Source organism: Notolepis coatsorum (assembly GCF_963971535.1).
Source record: "Notolepis coatsorum genome assembly, chromosome: 13".
Lineage (NCBI taxonomy): Eukaryota > Metazoa > Chordata > Actinopteri > Aulopiformes > Paralepididae > Notolepis > Notolepis coatsorum.
The window spans coordinates 125632001-125652062 of NC_140177.1; positions in this window are offsets into that span (position 1 = coordinate 125632001).

A 20062-nucleotide genomic window follows, 5' to 3' on the forward strand; every position below is an offset into this window, starting at 1 on the left:
ATTGTATATTATATGGTAACTCAGAACATTGTACATATGTCTATACCGAACACTGTGACCTCATTTTCTTCTTCTAAATTCATGCTATATTATGTTATTATGTTATTTGATACTATCTTGTCTAGCACAGTCTCTGGAGCGTAACAGTAAGAAGCATTTTGTATGAAAGTATTCTGTACTTCTGTATGACAACTATTAAAGAACTTGAACTTGAACTTGAATACCTCATAAACACGTATTATACACCCACCTCTGGGTTAATATCAGGGATAATATACTTCACTGTGTTTGACTCATCACCCACGTCTGGGTCTTCACCCTGTATAATACCTCAACAGGCTTTAATTATACGGCCAGAATAATACCTCAAAAGGCTTTAATTATAATGCACCAGGTCTGTAACTTCCCCACAGGGAAGGGTTAATTGAATGGGAAAAGATTAATAAACACACATGTTATCACGCTCAAAGAAAAGGAAATAAAAAAAAGTGTGGGCCCACTAATACCTTGCAAAAGTCCTATGCTAATACCGGTATATATTGTCTGGGGTTCCCCTTATGAACTGGTTGTGTTAGTGTTTCTTCGCCCGCAGGCCGCACCACACTGTGAAACGTGCAATAGATCTTGGGCACCGAAGCCCTAATGTTACTCTACCAAAATGGCGGCCGCGCCGCGCCACTGTTGTCCGTGAGGCAAGATGGCGTCGAACGCTCTCGGCGCGTACACCAGCAGGCGGAGCTGTAGCAGAGAGGCAGTGCTGGCTGAGCTGGTGCTGGGCGATGACGACCTCTGCTGGTGGGAAAGAACTCCCATGTCCTGCAGGCAGCCAGGAGCAGGTCTGCTGTAGCACTCCGGTGCAGACAGCTATTGACGCCCGGGGCAGAATGCTTGTAGGTCCCGCACGTCTCTGGCACGCAGACTATACCGGCACAGTAACTGCTATAACCCGACTACTGTGAACTCAGATTTATCATTAGCCGCACGCTATCTATACCGCACACTGTAACTATTATAACTCGACTGTTAGTGCCTGGCTCTGCACTTATTGTTCATATAATACCACTGGTACTGCTAGGATATCGTATCCACTAGCCAGTACTTCCTATCACCCGTTGTCCTCTCCCGGGGCACTCCGGCATAACGTCAGCAACGGGGCTATCCAGAGCTCCCGTTAGCTGTGTCTTCTCGTTGTCAAGTTCACTGCCGAAGAGAGCGACTTCCGCTGGACTCCTCCCTTTATCATCTATCAACTCTCCGCGCCACTCTCTGCCTGCTACCGCACCCTGCAGGTCCCGCCTGCCAGTCACACAGGAAGACGCATTGTAGAATATGAATCAGTACTGTCATTTATAATCCGTATTCCAATGCTCTTCGGAAGGGGACGTTTGTGTCATTGCTCGTGTGAATCAATGACACTAGAATGTCTTTGTGTATAAAAGGGATATAAAACACAGTCAGCAGTTCTGAATAATATACCATATTTTCCAGACTGCTACACAAGGAAAATGGTGAAGAAGTGGAGGAAGGAGAAAATGCAATGATTGTATGGAGAGAAACGATGAAGAAGTGGAGGAAAGAGAGAATGCAGATAATGCTATGGAGAGAAATGATGGTGACACAACAACAAATAACTTGAATGCTCTCCTGTTGCCATTCAAATATCCCACTGATCCAGCCCATGTTCAGAAGCACAGCATAGACCACCACTCTGATAGATTTGTTGAGTTTTGTTGCTCTATTCTGAAGATAGGGAGGGGGAGGGAGAGAAAGAGAGGGAGAGAAGGAGAGGACAGGAGAGGACATGATGAGAGAAGGAGAGTAAAGGACAGGATGAGAGAAGGAGAGGAGAGGACAGGAGGAGAGAAGGAGTGGACAGGAGGAGAGAAGGGGAGTACAGGAGGAGAGAAGGGGAGTATAGGAGGAGAGAAGGGGAGTATAGGAGGAGAGAAGGGGAGTACAGGAGGAGAGTAGGGGAGTATAGGAGGAGAGAAGGGGAGGAGAGGACAGGAGGAGAGAATGAGAGGAGAGGGGGAGTACAGGAGGAGAGGACATGAGGAGAAAAGGGGAGGAGAGAGAAAGGAAGAAGCTCAACGGCACTCGAATTAACTTTAACTATTAAACTGTTTTATGAAATAAAAATATTAAAAGGTGTATTGTTCCCTGTGTGTTTTTATCATAGAGGTGTGGTTATACTATTAATCTGGATTGTCTATGTTATTCTAATGTTAATCTTAATCAAGGATGAAGTCTATTTCACCATACATGACGCATCATAGCTTTTTGCTTACTGATGGGGTCCCATATTGTGCAGTAGGTGCCCTTTTTTTATTTTCGCCCCTGCCCTTCAAACAGCCTGAGTCCGCCACTGAGCCTCTGCTATGTTGCTGCGAGATCAGAAAAGCCGTCTTCTCCTCTTTGTTGATTCGGGTCGGCCTGGCAACACGCGGCCGTCTCTTTGTTGTGTTGGTTCTCCTGGCAACACTGGTCTCATCAATCATCTGGGGTAGCGCTGGGTGCGCTTGTTTTTCCTTCTGCTTGGTCCCTCTCTGTCCACCAGTTCCTGTATTTAAAGACAAACAGCCCGCCCCCTTGCCGCGTCGTCTAGTGACGATCGCTAGGGGCGTCACTTCTTTCTAATTGGCTAAGCTTGACGTCGGCCATTTTGAATCTTAAAGGGGGCTGGTAATTTCTATGACCGGACTATTTACCGTTCTGGAGTTTAGCGTTCAAAAGTATACTGTATCTTATTTTACTATTCTTAAGAATTAGAGATTAGTTACCAGTGTTGGGCAAGTTACTTTAAAAAAGTAACTAGTTACAGTTACTAGTTACTTCTTCCAAAAAGTAACTAAATTACTTACTCAGTTACAAATTATAAAAGTAACTAGTTACTTCAGAAAGTAACTATTGCGTTACTTTCAAGATTTCTTTTTACATAAACAACATACACAAATCTAAACTATTTTAATGTTGCTGTGGGACAAAGTGAGACTAGCCTCCAATCAAATGCCATGTAGGCTATGTAGATATTATAATTACTATGTTTATATAGTGGATCATACAAATACAAACAGAATAGATGTTTTGGAACTTTTGATATGTATTGCCCCTCAACAGGCCACAACTGGGCAACATTAAATTATGCTTGTTAAGCACTATACCAAAAATAAATAACAAATATATACTGATTGATTGAACATTTTAATTAACAGATTTCAGAATGGGTACAATACAGTACGTCTCAATACACACAATTGTTAAGGGGATGCAGACCAGAGAAAGAGTTTCGTCTTGTTTACATCAGGGTCCCCCATTTTCAATTCATGACATTTATGACGAAAGTCTTTCTCTGGTCTGCATCCCCTTAACAATTGTATGTATTGAGCTGTACTGTACTGTACCCATTCTGCAATCTGTTAATAAACTTTTCAATCAATCAATCAATGACATACACAACATACAGATATAAGAATCTAATCGAATCATCTAAACTAATCTAATCATTACATTTAAGACATGCATGACATACAGAGATATATCTCTGAGCAGCTGAAGCCTGTGCTATTAAACCAGGAAGTGCAGCACTGTTGATAAGGCTGTCAGCACTGCAGTAGAGCCACTCAGTGCCCTGCGCTGCAAAGAGTGAACACAAAACGCTCATGGACCCGCGGTCTCATGTTGACATTGTGTTGTTCGTTGGATTCGTTTTTGAGCTCAAAACGTACACTACACGGACCGCGGTCTCATGCTGACTGATCAGTGATCGCTTGTCTTGTCGCGCTGTGTGTCAGACTCTGGATGCTTTAGACACCCGCCCACCTCCACCTCTGATTGGCTTACCAATACCATGACATTGTATTCAACCTCAGCCAATCGTCAGCATGTATGCTTGGCTCGCGCACTGTCCACTAAACAAGGAAGAACATATTATTGCCTCTCGGCGCAGAGATATGTCTGATGAAAGAAACAGGTTCATTCATAGTAACGCGCCGCATTTTTTTGTAGTAACGGTAACGACGTTATTAAGATTGGAAGAGTAATCCGTTAGATTACTCGTTACTGAAAAAACGAAAGCCGTTAGTAACGAAGTTACTTATAGTGCCGTTATTCCCATCACTGTTAGTTACTACTTGCTTCAGACAGTTAATTCAAGTCTTTTCCTGATTTCTGGAGCTTTCTAAATATATATTTAAACCTATCATTGATCTTTAACGTTAGGTTATGACTATAACCAAGTTCTGTTAGTATAGCGACGCTCAGCATCGCTCTCTGCACTATCTCGCATATGTGCACGCGCACTGAATAAAGACCACAAATGTACCTTTAATCCCAATATTCGTCTGACCACACCCCTATCAGCTTACCCATATAAGCAGGGGTGGGGCCACCCACTCGCCTCCTTCCCAAGCTTTCGCCACAAGGCGAGGTCAAAGGCTGCAGCGGCGTCGGATGCCGAGCGTCGCTATACTAACAGAACTTGGTTATAGTCATAACCTAACGTTCTGTTTCGTATTCGCTCTCGCTCGGCATCGCTCTCTGCACAAGGGAGGCCGAGCGAGAGCCAACGGCCGACAAATACACCCCGCTGACAGCCCCCCACAACCATCAGAACAGGGAGGGCCGAGCCCCCCCGACCCACCCTAATGGAGGGCACCCCCCCTATTAGGGGCTTCACGGGAGGGCGACGGACCCGACCGTGCGAAGAGGCACTCAAGCAACTCAACGCACAGGGTGAGCAGACCGTGGCTTGACCCCACGACTACACACACGCACAACCCGCATGCCACCCGGGAACGAACGGAGGAACAACCTCGTTACTGCCCCCAGAATCACGGGGTCAAGGGCAAACCCAACCCCGTGGCAAGGCCGTAGCAGCGGAGCGTGAAGGAAGACCCAGACCCACCAAAAGGACTGGACTCCCTGGAATGGGGGCCCGGAGAAGTCCATGATGCCAGCATCAAGACCCCACCAGGTGGGCACGTAGTGCCCCGCCCCCCACATCGCCAGCGTATTCGGACAAAGGCCCCTCAGCCGAGCGGGCCCCGTCCCCCCAATAGTACACCGCCTGGCACACTGACCCTGCAACAGGCAGTCAGCATGGCCGTAAGCACACAAAAAAGGTTAACCAACGGAAGCAGGCAGCGCACCGGGGAAAAACCAGGCAACAGGCTATTAACCCTAGCCTGGAGACTGCGGACGAGACAGGCGCCCGAAGGGGACAGCTGAACACAGCCGCCCCGGCGGAAGGAGCGTAAGCTGGCGGTGTTGCATGACCAAGCCTCCATTTAAAAACCCCCACCCAGAGGGGTTGAGGCAGAGAAGGCTGACACGATTGGCAGACGTCATGAACGTGCAGGGGCACCCTCAAACGGTGAACCCGGGAGTTGACACTGCTCCAACACACCAGGGAATAAACCACCTTGGTGTTACCCAATGCGGTGGTTGTTCCTATAACCCCTCAAGAAAAAACTCCAAAACACACCTGCGGGTATACACCGGCTATACCGCAGTACAAGTGTTTCAGTTTTCAAAAAAGGGTTAACCCAGGCCTACGGGTCGACGAAACATTACTTCGGACCAGGCCTGGCGGTACGGGAAGCACAGGGTCACCAGAGGAGGTCAAACCACCCCCACAGGCCCCTCTTCGCCATGCGTGAGAGAGGAGCGAAAAAGAATGGAGAACCAGCCCCTAAGCACACCGTACTTGGTATTCCCAGGCGGTCTCCCAACCAAGTACTAACCAGGACCAACCTGTGTAGCGGCCGAGATCCGACGAGATCGAGCGTGTACAGAATGGCATGGCCGTAAGCCATTACGACAGTGCTGAGTAAAAACGTACCCAACCAGGGTCTCCAATAGCGCTTAACCCTGTGACACCCGGACCGACCTGGCATTTTTCCCCCTGAAAAAAGCCCAAGTCCCTCAGGGTACCAGAACAGCAGATCTGCATCCCCGGCGGACAACGGGTTCAACTGATCCGGACCAGCGTGACCAGAACCAGTCCTGTGCCCTAACCACGCCGACATGCCTACTCCAGGAGAAAGGGCAGATATGCGTGTCGATCTTAACATGAAAAGAAGGCGCCACCCAGACGTTCGGGCGAACCGCGCCTGGTGGCCCACCCCAAGGGCGTGAGACCCCTCTACATATGTTCAGATCCATTCCGTCATCATCCCCCAGACATGAACGAGAATCCGTCGAAAAACCAACCCAGGTCGTAGGATTTGGTCGTCGGAAGAGGAAAAACCCCCATCTCAGTTGCTTAATAAAAACGCCGTTTTAACCACAAGCAACCAAGGCGTGCCAGTCAGTCGCCTGTTTACAGCGAGCTAGCACTATACGTGCGTCGGGACACACCCCCATCAATGAACAGGCTATTTAGACCTGTCATTGAATCCCCAAGGCGCCCAGGGGAACGACAAGAGGGGTGTGACACTTCCTAACTCCAACACTTTTTGAATCGAAAAGAAGGAAGCATCAACAGTATGTATCCCAGTCTACACAGCCGGGGGTAAAAAAATTTCACATTTTTACATCCCACCACCCTCCCATAGGAAGGAGACGGGGATCCCCAGAGAGACTTCCCACGCGAGCTGTACAGATTGAAAAGAATATATTGCACCTTGAGCCATGTAAAAAATTGGTTTTAGGGCTCTCCGGGGAAGAGGCACTGAACCCATACACTAGGGGTGGACGGTATGGTCTAAAATTTATATCACGGTATAATTTGAAGCATAGACGGTAACGGTATATATCACGGTATCATCGTTTTTGATAAAAAATTTTTTTTTAATTTTATATAATTTTTTTTTTTTTTTTTTTTATATAAAATATATATATTATATAATTAGACTTGTACTTGTATTATCTGCGAGACATCGCCACCACGCAACAAGCTCCACTGTCTGTGTGTACATTAGTAGCCTCCAGCTACGGCCAGTATTCTCCGGAGCTGCAGCTGGACCTATACTCGAGTAGCCTCGAGCTACGGCCAGGATTCACCGGCGCTGCAGCTGGGCCCTAGTATTGGTATAACGTTAAATCACATTCACAAGCCCTCAGCTCGAATACGCATCGAATCAGTGTTATAAGACATTGATATCAGGAGCTATCTGTAGCTACTGCTAGCCGGATATATAACGTTAATACAACGCCTCAGTGAATTATTTAGTTCAATGGGACATTTCGTTTTGAACGGTGAACCAACTTGCGTTAACGTGAGCTAACGGCTAACGGAGCTATCATACACGTCTACTCTCTACTAGACTTGATGGAGCGTTTGTTGATGTCAGGAGCTATCGGTAGCTGGCCGACTAGATACCGTTCGGTTAGACAATGCCTCATCATGTATTAAACTAAAAGTGAATAGTTGACTGGGTCATTTTGTAACGGTAGCTAAGCTAACGTTAGCTCAGGGAGACGTCCCGTCCCACTAGAAGACCCGTGTTTACATGCGTGCGGGAGGGGCTGGCACGCCCACTGCGCGAAGCCTCCTAAATAACTTTTTCCAGTTCGCACATATCTATTATCTATGACTAATTCTATCTATTTTTAGGGGCAAATGCGAGTGAAATAGTCGCGCTGTGGTTACATGACGTCATTGCTATTTTAGAGCTGCACTACCGGTTACACGGTATAGGCAAAATCCATACCGTAGAGCAAATTCATACCGTTTATACCGTATACCGTTTATACCGTCCACCCCTACCATACACACTCAATAATCGAATTGAATCGAATACATATACAATAGAATAGGACACCTTCTAGAGGGTCCACTCACTTTGACAATCTGAGGAGGAAGGCTCTGTACTCTGATGGAGGCTCCCTCACATGGAAAGGAGGAGTCCGAACTCAAAGAAGGCCCGAAAAGGCGCTTGGTGAGGAGGAGCCCTGACCACCCCCCCGAAACAGATCCATCACATGGACCTGAACAGCACACGGAAGTCCTACCAACAGAGACGCGCACGGTGACATACTCTATGGCGGGGGAATTTCTGCGGTGCACACGCCCAATATACCAGGCCGTGGGACCAGGAAACTCCCCCCCCCCCCCCCCCCCCGTAACGTGCCGAACCGCAACGTGACAGGAACCTTGAAGGACAGGGAGTGTACCCCTGACCGACAGAAACAAGGGGGAGAGGAAAGGTTACCAGTTCACCCCTTTACGACCCCACACCCATGATACGATGTAATGACAAAAAGAGAATATGACACAGTCATAGTCAGCTCTATGAAGCGTTTGACAGCTCCACACAGCGCATGAGCCAACCTGCTATCTGATTTTTACTAAGGAAAAAACACAGAATAGAGAGGGCTCTCTAAGAGCCCCGGTCCAACATACACATGTGCTTCTGTGGCCAGTCCAACCCAGTTGTAGGTCACATGACACACACAACCCATCATCACCTACAAAAAATGGCAAAAACACTCTACAGAGGAACGCCGTTTTTCATAATGAGAGAATACATAATTCTCGATAAGTATCGGCCACAGGCCTTGCTAAGCACACACGACAGCGACCAAACAATCTTTTCTTTCAGGAAAATAAAGTTTCTCCAGCAGTTTTAGCACAACCTCAGCAATCAAGCTAAGGGTTACATCGCATCCCTACCACACAAAAGACACAATTTAGTGCACAACATGTCTGATAGGAGGATGAAAAAGTCCCCAGGGAACCGGGGGGAAACACAATCCTCTTATTTTACCCTTAATACGGCCAGTTAAAACAGGAAAACCTGTTAATATGTGAACACACTGTTCATTGTCATCACAGGCTGAGAAAAGAACATTATTTTACTCACTTGTCACTAAGCATAGCTTCATAGGTTAGTTACCTTAGTTGTGAGTACACGGTACATATAAACACCATGATGTTTCTCACACAACAACCAGATCATTTTCACATCTGTAACAACAACCCTATTTGCACGGAGAAGCTAACTGCCAGTGACAAAAACAGTTCACACATAACTCGCGTCGTATCCTAAATGCATTGCAGCAACACACATTTTGGGAAAACATCGTTATTCACAAAACATTTAGAAAAGTAAAACCAGAAGACGTGTTATAAGGTCTGGTCAAACCTTGTCCTACCCGGAACGTAGATCAGCGAAGTGCAGAGTCAAGACCCCGTAGACAACACAGCCGATCCTGTGTTGCTCGAACTGGGCAGCGTCGTCGCTCCAACCAGTCGCTACAGTCCTCTTTGTTGACGCAATCCCCGTCCAGGCTCAGGGCAGGGTCGACGAACATCCCCTGTCAAGGATGACATCGTAGTCAAGAGTGTAAAACATGTTATAATCAAAGCACGTTCAACAGAGTAGCATTAAGCTAACGGCCGCTCCAACCGTTCGGGCGCTACTGCCCCTGCTCGCGAGACGCCGAGCTAACGTCGCACGCGACCAGAAGCGAGCTCGCGGCGGCGCGCGAGGAGCTAAAGCTACCCCGCGCCAGGCCTTGGCCTATAGCAGCAAGCTAACGTTACCTGGTGATCACGACATGCTAGCGCCGCAGCTAACAGCTGACTGGCTAACAGTAGGCCCAACCTAAGTAGGCCATGCAGCGATCCCAGCAGGCTAACGCAGCAGCTAACAGCTGACTGGCTAACCGTAAGCTAAGCAGCTATCACCTGAACATGTATACAATGACATAACACTCACCCAGACAGGCCGCCGTTCTGAACCTCTCCTCACTTTTTAAGAGAAAAGAGAAACAAGATGTCAACACTGCTTTACAACGGTGATTTTACCAACACCCGACGGAATCAGCACAATACCAAACTGGCCTGTGTAGCTGACTTGAACATGGATCTGCCGCTATCGCACATCCATGCACATATCTCCTCGTGAAGGAATACTCTCATTTGGATATGAAAGAAGGGGCTTAAACACGGGACAGAGAGATATCCACTCGTCCAGAACACACAGGGATCACCAGTGTTAATGGTCGCGGCCCACTAGTTAAAACTACAATGGTCTTCAGACCAAGGCCTTCTGTCGCCTAGGTGGCTGAACAAAGGACCCTAGCCTGGGGCCCGGTGCCATAAACATTGTCAAGTAGCCCCCATAGCACTAACAGACAAGTGAAGCCCGCCAGCAACAGTACTCACCCAACCTGAAACCCACCGCTTCTCACAACAGCGGCGCGTCCGACAGTTCAGCTGTGGCCTGACAGGTTTCACCCCAACAAACACAGCAAGGAACTGCAGTTGAGAAGCATGCAGCGGCGTGCTCCCAATACGAAAACCGGTGGAGGGTTTTTAGAATGATCATCATCTTCCAGACACTCCAGCAGTAAAGACAATATCGCCGTATTTTCTCGAAAATAGTGAGAGAGAAAATAAAGATATGACGTCAACGTATCCTTGTTTCCCAAAGCTGCTCCTAATCCTTTCTTCCATCATGGTGTCAAGTGTGGGGATCTACCGAGGCACTTCTTCCTTGTGGTGAAAGCGAGAAGGAGGCGAGTGGGTGGCCCCACCCCTGCTTATATGGGTAAGCTGATAGGGGTGTGGTCAGACGAATATTGGGATTAAAGGTACATTTGTGGTCTTTATTCAGTGCGCGTGCACATATGCGAGATAGTGCAGAGAGCGATGCCGAGCGAGAGCGAATACGAAACAGAACCATGTTTATTGTAATATATCTATTCTAAAGTAGTATCTTTGACTTAGTTTTAGCCTTTTAAAACACTAAGCATCTTAATCTAATTTCTAATCTTAGTTAATAATATAGTTTGTAGCTTAACTTAACTTTTAAAAGATCAATCCGTCTCTTGTTTAGTCTCAAACTGATCCATACAATAATCTAAACCGGTCTAGTCTAATTTCAATACATAATACTTTATATTTTAGTTTACTGTTGTCCAAATTTAGGCAATTAATTACAAAGAAGTTCCTGTGGCTAGAAGGCGACCAAATGCTCCTTCTTTGGTGTCGGCCCCTCAAGATAGGCGGTGATCTAATCACCTATTTTGACAGTTGGTTTCCTGAATGACCTTTTGTCAGGTTCTGGCGAGAGTAAACAGAGGAACTGTTGAGCTACTAACTTTAGCTAGACTCAAGCCCCATACATGGCCTAGAGTATTTACAGTTGGCCTAATCAATCACAATGAATCCATGGTGGGGGAAGGTTTTGGTCAACAGCCATCTGTTCAACTGTTAAACTTACTGGCCTCAAGGCCCAGATACTTCTATAGTCATCAAAATAGGGTGTTGTCTTATTGACTTCTCCTTTGCCAGAGAGACAGACAGATAATGTATTCTCTAATCAATGCTACGTTTAGTTACTTTGTCATTTAGCTTTATCACTTGATATTTTCCTAAGAATCTATTGAATACAGCAGAATATGGCTTATTGGCTATCTTATACCTATGTTTTCTGGGAGTACTCTATTGTATTTTTAGCATGATCTAGTTCCTTGCACCTATTTATCAAGGGTTTTTGGCCAGATATAAATGCAGAATAACTGTTTCCCTATAACCACTTACAACAGCATTGTCCCCTGCACGTGTACATTCCTTGGGAGAAGACATGTTTAATTTTGATAATTTACGACAGAGTCTATAGGTATGACTGTTGGTTTCGTTTGGGTTCCTTCCCATGTAGGGGTAGAAGGAAATGAAAATGCAGATGTATTAGCTAAATAATCACTTAAGTCACAAACAATAGAAATGGATATCTCACTTAGTAAATCTGAGGTCAAATCAATCATCAAAACACATGCAGGAATTATGGCAAGAAAACTGGAACAGAAATGAAACAGGAAGACATTTGTACAACATTCAGAAGAAAGTTGGAATAGGAAGTAGGATGGGCAGGAACCGGAAAGAAGAGACTGGATTATATTACACACTTCATAGGATAGGGAAACACCCAACTGGCATTTGTGTGAAGGCATGGCTAACCTCTTAAAGAGTGACGTCTACCTTATCTTTGACAGATATTATGACTACAGTATCAAGTCCGTCACCAGAGATGTCAGGGAGACAATGGTCAACAAAAAGCATCATCTCCTCCTATCAACCAAGCTACCAGCCCAGACAGTTGTCCTGTCATCCATCAAAAACAAGAAACAGCTGAACAACTGTGTGAAGAACTGAGCAAAGACAGGCTATTCCTTCTACAGAGCACAAACACACACAAGTTGGTGTTGACAGGTGAGGACCCATGTCCCATCGAGATCGAGATGGAAGAGAGACGGACGAGATATGATCTTGAAAATCAGCAGGAAGAAGCTGACACCATCATCGTCCAACAAGTCCTGAGGTGTGCTGAAGAAGCCCATCAAATCACAGTGGTTTCTGATGATACAGATGTGTTTGTCCTACTTCTTCACCATTACCATAGTCAAGTCAAGTCAAGAGTTTTAATTGTCACGGCATACAGGTATACAATGAAATGCGGCTTGTCTTGCCCGCAACGATGTGCAATACAGTGGTACAACATATAATAGAATCCAATAAAAATACAGTGGTACAACATATAATAGAATCCAATAAAACAGTGCAATAAACAGGTAACATGGTGTGCCATCTCGGTATCTGTACATAGTATTTACAGAGCATATAGGACATGCTAGGTAGCTTTAGTAGTGCAATTCACCATCAGGCAGGACTGGATGTACCACTCATCATGGAATCCCCCCGCAAGGAGTGAATAATAGTGGACATGAAGTCAACACTGGCCAAGCATAAACAAATTGTCAAACACATTTTACCAGCCCATGCCATATCAGGATGTGACACTGTAGCATCGTACTATGGGTTGGGAAAAGGTTCTGTCATCAAAGCCCTGAAATCTGGTTAAGACCTATCAGCCATTGGCAATGTGGATGCACCATTCCAGCAAGTCCTTGACCAAGCCACTGCCTTCATCTCAGCCTGTTATGGCATAACAGAGAGCACAGACAAGGCTACTACCTCTGGCGAAATCTCATTAAGAATCTGCCACCTGGGGCGCCCTCGTGGCCCATACCATAGTGCCTCGCGCACCTACACGGCCACGCCGGGTGAATCCGTGAGAAGCATCCATCTGCAGAACGTCAGCCCAGCACTCTCAGGCCCCTCAGGAATTTGGGTCACGAGACCGTCACAGGCCCGCTCAGCAGCGCCACCCACCCAATGGCTGAATTGGAGTATTGCACTGTGCGGGATTGATTGATTGAAAACTTTATTAACAGATTGCAGAATGGGTACAGTACAGCTCAATACACACAATTGTTAAGGGGATGCAGACCAGAGAGACTTTCGTCTTGTTTACATCAGGGTCCCTCATTTTCAATTCATAATGACATTTATGACATACTCAATGCAGTACTGTTACATTTGTGACATACAGACAGTAAATATATACAAGGGGGAGGGAACTGTACATTTATGATGAATTGAAAATGGGGGACCCTGATGTAAACAAGACGGAAGTCTTTCTGTACTGTACTGTACCCATTCTGCAATCTGTTAAATAAAGTTTAAATAAACGCATCGCGGATCTGCCCGCAGGAACGCCCTACCCAAAGCTGTAAAGGAATGTGAATCACTACCCACTTTCAAAAACACTCTCAAAGAACACCTACGGGAGACTGCAATTCGAAACTGGCCCCCACAAATGTCCTAACCCAGTTGTAGAGTAAATTACCAAGTATGGCTTTGTCAGTATTCCAATGTACCCCCCCCCCCCCCCAATGTACAGTACCCCCCCACCCAACCTCCAATGTACAGTTTCTACGTCAAATGTATATACACTCTTTTCTGGACACTTTTTGTATCACAAACTACTGTATTTGCAAATCTGGTATGTCATAAATGTATAGATGTAGCAGTACTGTCTATCTGTATGTCATGTGTGTCATATGTTATGATTAATTGAAAATGGGCCCGATGTAAACAAGACGAAAGTCTTTCTCTGGTCTGCATCCCCTTAACCCTTTCTCCGCCAATAACGTCATACGACGGGTTTCAAGTTCATGCAAATTCTGCCAATAACGGCGTACAACGTGATTCTGATCATAATTTCATATTTTCGCCATGGTATTCATATTTCACTCACAGAGCCTTGTTGGATGCTGTGTGAGCCAGCACAACTCTGCAACGCTTCAATACTGCCACCTGGTGGCTGATCGGCGAGTTGTAACCGGAAGTGGATCTCTTGTGATCCCGGTGCGTCTCCCTATTCCGTCCGGCCACTCGTTTATCGTCGCAGGACTCAATACACACACCGTGGATATGGATCTTTGCCATAACTCAATAATCTACATGATTTGGGCGTGTATTAGTAATATACAAACCGGAAATGGATCACCTCGATCCCCATCACATAACTGGCATCTGTTTGCTCCACTCTCATCGCCCAACGGTACGAGGAGACTGACGTGAGTTTCAGCGTTTTTGTTTATCATTTTCGATACAAACTGCTCTGATCAATATATCACCCACACAGAATTATAAACGACCCCCCCCCCCCCTCCGTTCACCCTGTGGTGAGCTGTGGTGTTCCACAAGGAAGCATACTAGGTCCGCTACTGCAGGGGTTCTCAACCTTTCTGCTGCCAAGGCACCCCTGTGTCCAAAAAAATATTCCAGGGCACCCCTACATACGGTAAAGACTTTTCCGGTGATGATGACAAAAGTGCTTGCTTTCAAAATAACGTTTATTTAACCCATTGAAACCGGGAAACACATTTGTGTGTATATGCAGGCTATATAATGCATTATTAGCAGGCGTTTCAGGTCTAAATGTATAAATAAATATAGCAATAGTGTGACCATTTCTCAAACATAAAATCATGTATTTTTTTTTAAATACAGAAAAGGATCACTAACGTGCTATCTGTTGCAGCTGCACTGTTTTCCATAAAAATAACATAGTGTGACCATTTCTCAAACAGAAAATCATGTATTTATTTTTTTAAATACAGAAAAATATCAATAAAGTGCTCTGTTGCAGCTGCACTGTTTTCCAAAAATAGTCTGACCATTTCTCAAAATGTCTCAAATTATAAATAAATACAGAAAATAAGCACTTGTGGACATTTCTAGCTCAGTGTGAGGTCTGCTGTAGCCCCTTCCGTGACTGTGATGCACCGAGTGAATCCACAGTCACTTGCTCCTCAATAGGAAACCAATGTATGTTGATCATGAAGGACTAGTTCTGGTCGAACCGCTCGTTATACATGTATGGCAAGGGTGCTCACAGTTGCACGAGGGGTTCGGACAGAGATACGGGGTGGTTTGAAAGTTTGGCGTTGCTAATAAACATTTTAAATAATTTTTATCAACTGCTCAAAACGGCATTATTTCCGGCGTTGGCTGCCTGGTTGTGATCACAGCGCATGCGCATCATGCACCCAACGCCGGAAATAATGCAGTGCTGACCAGCTTATAACAATTATTTACAATGTTTATTAGCAACGCAGAGCTTTCAAACCATCCCGTATCTCTGTCCGAAACCCTCGTGCAACTGTGAGTACCTTTGAAATGTCTCTGTGATTCTTGTATAACGAACGGTTCGGTTAGAACCAGTCCTTCAGGGTGAATCTAGGTTGGTTTCCTATTTAGGAGCAAGTGACTGTGGATTCACTCCGTGCATCACAGTCACGAAAGGGGCTAGGTCTGCTGCTGCTTCTGGCTAATGATACGGTCAATACGTGGGGAGATCGATGACAAGGCAACACGCATGTCATCCTCAAGGCTCAACTTGGCCCTATATTTGGTTTTCAGAGCTGTCATGGATGAAAATCCAGCTTCACACAAATATGTGGTGCTGAATGGTATCAACACCTTAAGTGCTGCATCGTGAGTTACTTGTCATAATAATCATAACACAGCAGCACTCACTTGTTCTGCACTTGGCGAGTAGCCCATCACCGTCGCGTGTAAAGCACTTTTCTGAAGTTGTGTGATCCGGTCTTGAACTTTCCATAACGTGTCTCGATAAATCCATTTGATTAGATCCAGCACTGAATGCTTTGTGATTATTATCGCTTTGTATTTCCTTGATAACGGACCAGAGCCGTGAGCCGGCTCTGTAACGGAGATAGGACCCGTGATGTGACGTCACACAAATGCGACTGCTCTGGAAATGCGTTGGAAAATCTGTTGGTAAAAGCAATGATGCCTGCCGCGGACGTTAAGTTGGTAAAGTTTCTATAATAACTTTACGAAACGTGTGAAGACATTTTGATCGATTTCTTTTTTAGTTCATGTTATTAGATTAGGCAATTATTGTAGACACATGAAGCACTAGATAGACTATTTGTTTAGTTAAATAGTTGTCATTCTATATTCTTAAAGAAACATTCCCATCAGGCATCTCGCGGCACCCCTGTGTGCCGCGGAACCCCTGTTGAGAACCGCTGCGCTACTGTTCCTAATTTATGCAAATGACATGTCGTCAGCTTGTGACTGCAACTTGTTCCTGTTTGCGGACGACTCAGCCCTGCTGGTCTCTGACAAGAACAAGTTACAGGTTGAAAAAGCCCTCAGCTCAGAACTAGGCAAAATCTGCATATGGCTCGCCGATAACAATCATTACACATGGGCAAAACAGAGTCCATTCTCTTCGGTTCAAATAACAAACTCAGCAAGACCGACGGCTTCTCAGTTACAGTGGGTGACAATATTGTCACAAGGAAAGAAGATATTACCTACCTGGGTTCCATCCTAGAGGCAAATCTTTCCTGTGACAAAATGGCATCCAATGTAATAAAAAAAGTCAACCAACGAACTCGATTCTTGTACCGGATCTCCTCACTGGTAAACAAGAATACCCTGAAGACTCTAGCAGGAGCACTCATTCAAGGGTACTACGACTATGCTTGCACCTCATGGTACCAAAGCACCTCAAAGGCGCTAAAAAACAAAATTACAAACATCTCAAAACAAACTGGTCAGACTACTGCTTGACCTTACTCCTAGAACCCACCTCACCCCTGCCCACTTTGACAACCTAGGATGGCTTAGAGTAGACGACAGAGTACAGCAACTTGCAATGGGCCTGGTCTACAAGATACACTACACGACCAAGGTACCCATGTACATGTCAAAATACTTCCCAAAGGTCAGTGAATACCACGATCACAACACCAGAGGGAGCTCCACAAATCATGTTAAACCCAGATTCGGCTTAAACAAGGGACTAAACACGTTTCGCAATTATGCCACATCAATGTGGAACGCCCTACCCAAAGCTGTAAAGGAATGTGAATCACTACCCACTTTCAAAAACACTCTCAAAAAACACCTAAGGGAGACTGCAACTCGAAACTGGCCCCTACAAATGTCCTAACCTAGTTGTACAGTAAATGACCAAGTAAGGCTTTGTCAATATTCCAATGTACAGTGTAAAATGTGTGTGTGTCCCCTACCCAACCCCCCCCCCCCCCACCTCCAATGTACAGCCCTCACCCAACCCCACCCCACCAACCTCCTCCAATGTACAGTTTCTACGCCAAATGTATATACACTCCTTTTCTGGACACTTTTATATCACAAACAGTACTGCATTTGCAAATCTGATATGTCATAAATGTATAGATGTAGCAGTACTGTCTATCTGTATGTCATGTATGTCATATATGTTACGATGAATTGAAAATGGGGGACCCTGGTGTAAACAAGTCGAAAGTCTTTCTCTGGTCTGCATCCCCTTAACAATTGTATGTATTGAGATGTACTGTACTGTACCCATTCTGCAATCTGTTAATAAACTTTTCAATCAATCAATCAAACCCTGATGTAAACAAGACGAAAGTGTTTCTCTGGTCTGCATCCCCTTAACAATTGTATGTATTGAGCTGTACTGTACTGTACCCATTCTGCAATCTGTTAATAAAGTTTTCAATCAATCAATCAAACAGCTCATCAGTCATAACGTTTAGGACCATGTACAGTTGACATTTTTAATATAGCGTGCATCGGTATCAAACGGCATTTGATAATCTAATATATGCATTTATGTCTATATCTCACGTTCTAGGAAATACTGCAGAAAACGATAAAAACTTTTTTTTTGGTCCACTTTTTCTCCCATTTTCTATATTTTCTCCCATCCCAATTTTGTATCATCCAATTCAACCCTCCCCTGTCACGAACGCTGTTTCTTGCCTCCCACAAGCCGGCTGCAATGTGGACTAAGTCATACATAGCACAAGTCCCCTCCGGTACTTGAGGTAACAGCAGTCGCATCTTTTCAACTGCGCAGCTCGATCTCTCAGTGGCGAGGAGTAACGCGTGGGAGGCTCACGCTGCCCCCGACACTTCCTGATTCTACTGCGCAGGCGCACCAACCGACCTGTAGGAGTCGCTGTCCACAACGCCCGATCCCCACCCATCAGTTTCCCACCCCCTAATACGGCCAATGTGTATTAGTATGAACGACCAGCTAAACTGAAAGCAATGTGGAGCGCTGGGCTCGAACAGGCGAGCCCAGCGTCTCCGCATTCGTGGCGAGCGCCTTGCCCACTACGCCACGTAGCCGCCCCACGATAAAAACATATTTATACTCTAGACGGTATTTTCAAATGAATGTGTGAATGAAAAAGTAAAACGTTCCTACATCCTGAACGATAGATAATCGATGTTGAATGGGCCATAGTAATGTCAATTTAGCAATACAATTTAAAAAGTTATAGCCCTGCAAAGGTGAACATCTCCATAGACTTACAGTACTGGCAGAGAATGGTATAAGATGATCAAAGTGGTGGCAGGGAATGGGTTAACAATTGTATGTATTGAGCTGTACTGTACTCATTCTGCAATCTGTTAATAAAGTTTTCAATCAATCAATCAATCAATCAATCCCGCACAGTGCAATACTCCAATTCAGCCATTGGGTGGGTGGCGCTGCTGAGCGGGCCTGTGACGGTCTCGTTACCCAAATTCCTGAGGGGCATGACAGCGTGGGGACTGAGAGTGCTGGGCTGACGTTCTGCAGATGGATACTATTGGAATCCGTTGGTAAAAAAATAGACGCGTCCCGCGTTCGCTCCCAGCGATATTTGTCGCATGTCTTCCCCACATCTCCTCCCGTTCGCCCTCTCCTCTGTCGGTCCTGCGTGACCAGTAAAAAGCTGTAAAAATGCTAAAAATTATAATAATAAAATAAAAATAATCTGCCACCTGCAATGAACCCAGAGGAATTTGGATGGAAGGACACCTGTAACAGGGCACTGATCCCAATCCACCTACCAGAAAATGTAAAACTTGTCCCAGACTACATCCTGAAGATGATCCGGTGTGGCTGCAAGAGTGAGGCCCAGTGCACCTCGAAGAAGTGCAGCTGTAAAGTGCATGGTTTGCCATGCACAATGTTCTGTATATGTTTCAGGGTATGTAACGCATCTGCAAGATTTGTCCTTCACACTAGGCAGTGAGTGTGCACTTGTTTTATTTAGTTATGGACCAACACAAGGCAAACTTAAGTGTTTAAGTGCTACAAAAGTTGTTTTACAGGCCTGGCTTGAAAGGGTTAATATTAATTTCACACCACCCCTTGTATGAAAAAACATTAGAGAATGTAATTTGATGCATTTAATTTATATAACCGCATGGCTAAGTGTCCTGTTCTTTAATTTCAGCATCGTCTATCACAGAACACATTCCATTGTGGGCAGAGTATGCTTGGTTTCATTCCAGCCTTGCCTAAACACCAGCTGATGATTTCACCCACGATGGAATGAGTTTGAGACCTCTGGTCTATCTATCTATCTATATAAGTTTTAACTTTTTAGTACACAAGTACATTTAAAAGTAGAAACTTTTTTACTTTTACTAGTGTGTTTTAGCCAGATACTCTGACTTTTACTTGAGTAAGATTTTGAGACGGTACCCATACTTTCACTTAAGTGTTTGTTTATTTGTTTAGTTCTTGTGGGAGAAACAACAAAGCCCCTAAACCCATCTTTTGGTTTCATTCTCTCATCTTTGGTCATTGTCGTTTACCTTTCTTGTCATATCTGTTCATCTTTTGAGTAATGTCAATTATGTATTTATTGTAAGTCTCAATTTCTGGTCAGACGCTTTTGTCTGTACACATTTGTCTCCGATTGTAAACTGAGCATACTC